Below are 2184 nucleotides of genomic sequence, written 5' to 3' on the forward strand. Positions count from 1 at the left end.
TTATCCTGTTTAATGGGGCTAGAATTCAAAAGGGCTGAGGTGCAGGCACATATTTACGTGTTTAATGTCAGAGTATATTCCTAACAACTGAAGCGATGGGTAGGGTGTGAATTAACTGAAGGACATTGACTGAGGATCATGTGACCTGTGACAAACCGCAAAGAAATTCAACAGTTAAGGATTGCATAGAAAAAGAATGACCATCCATGTGGTTGAGAAGGGAGAATTAAAGCGTAAGACGAATGCCAGAAGAGGGTGGTATCGAATAAACCAAAGCAATATGCTGTCATTTTTTTTTAAAGATTTTATTTATTTATTTATGAGAGACACGGAGAGAGAGAGAGAGGCAGAGACACAGGCAAAGGGAGAAGCAGGCTCCACGCTGGGAGCCGGACGTGGGACTTGATCCCTGGTCCCCAGGATCCCGCCCTGAGCTGAAGGCGGCGCTAAACCGCTGAGCCACCAGGGCTGCCCATGCTGTCATTTTTATTACTGTTGTTATTTTGAATATTATTTTATTCAGAGGCAGTGGTTTAATGCTCACTTAGTACAAAGTGCTTCTGAAATATCAGGCAAGGTGAAAGTTGGAAAATTTTCCCTGGACTTAGTGCTATGAAGAACAGTGATCTGGAAAAGAAGAGCTCTCTAAGTAGAGGGGAGAGTTGACAGGATGGAATGGAGTGACGATTGAGAGCATGATGAAGAGATTTCCTTTCTTTCTTTTTGTTTTTTTGTTTTTTTTCATTTGAAAAATAATACATAATAATACATAATGCAACGTTTATTCTTTCTTCTTGTCTTCTGGTGAGGGTCAGCTGGTGGCTCCTCACTGTAGTGCTATTGCTCTCGGAGACAGTGTTACTATCACTGGGCTCTTCCTCAACCACTCTGTCGGCCCCCTCCTGCCCGCTGGCCTTGTCTTCAGGAGTAGATGTGCCTTCCTCATCACTCTCATGGCTTTCGTCACTTCATCAGGATGCTTTCCTGGTGTCTCTGGGCCTCAGTCTTACTAGCATCTGGCTCCTCCTCAGGAACCACACTGCTCTGACTGCCTTCGGCTTGCTCTGCTGCTTCCTCCTTTTCCTCTTGCCTTTTGCAGGCCTGTCCCTCTGCCTGTGCAATTCCAGGGGCAATTTTCTTCCATATCCACCTTGATTTTCAGACTGAACAATATTTTTGAGTTCATTGTTAAATGAATCTGTCCTTTCCAGGAATTTCCTCTTCTTTTCTGGGTGCTGCTCCTCTATTTGAAGAAGTTCAGCTTCTAGTTTTTGCTACTAAGGACTGGTGGTCCAGTCACATTCTAGGTGCTGTGACAACTGACCAAACATCTGGTCCCATACTTTCACTGGGCATTTCACTGATGAGGCGATGATCTCTCTGAAAATGGATGCTTCACTAAAAAGCCAGTATCATAATCATCTGCATCTTAAGCTAGCTGAATGCTCATGCACGGTTCTCCTTTCTCCGTGTGAGACTGTCTCTGTCAACCTTCTTCCTCCAAAGCAGCTTCTGTATGACTTTCTGCATTTCTGTAAGCAAAGTATGCAGGGGAATTATGAGAGGTCTTCATAGATTCATTGTACTCTACCCTTTCTGCTTTGTATTCATTTAAATATTCTTGTTTTTCTTTACCAGTGAGATCTTGCCACATGCCACCAATAATCTGGCCAATCTCCTACAAGTTTAGGTCAAAGTTGGAAGCTTTTACTTGGTCCCAGAATTTTCTGCTGTACCTCATGTAGGGCATCAGTGTATTATCTGGTGGCTTTGGGTGTTTTGATCTTAATACCAGAGGATACATTGCCTGGCTGTAGGTGCATGGGTTCTCTCTCAGACTGTAGTTGTAGGTGAGATAACTGCATGGATGGTATCCCACAGACCCTGGTGTGGTGGGAAAACTGGTGTTGCAGGAGTGAGGGTGCGAGGTGGGACATAAGATGGTCTTTCTGACACTTCGGAAGATTAAGTTCACAGTTCTGTAAGCCTGAATCTGAGACACAGAGGGTAGAAAAAGCGTCCACAGCTCCATCCTCGTTTCCCTTTTATGATGATGAAGTTATTTCTTAAATTGGGCCTGAAAGGTAAGAATGCATGGTAGTAGTTGGGTAGTAAACTGACCTAGGAAAAAAAGGATTTTTTAAATTATTATTAATGTATTTATTTTGCCTTTTAGGTTAAAAA

The 2184-nt window shown here is 43.2% G+C and overlaps 1 pseudogene; it reads right to left on the reverse strand.

Annotated features, from left to right (window-relative positions):
- Nucleotides 1-781: 781 nt before the first annotated feature.
- LOC112656149 (SWI/SNF-related matrix-associated actin-dependent regulator of chromatin subfamily E member 1-like) lies at nucleotides 782-1950 on the reverse strand (annotated as a pseudogene).
- Nucleotides 1951-2184: the final 234 nt, after the last annotated feature.

The sequence above is a fragment of the Canis lupus genome, chromosome 22 (assembly GCF_003254725.2).
Source record: "Canis lupus dingo isolate Sandy chromosome 22, ASM325472v2, whole genome shotgun sequence".
NCBI lineage: Eukaryota > Metazoa > Chordata > Mammalia > Carnivora > Canidae > Canis > Canis lupus.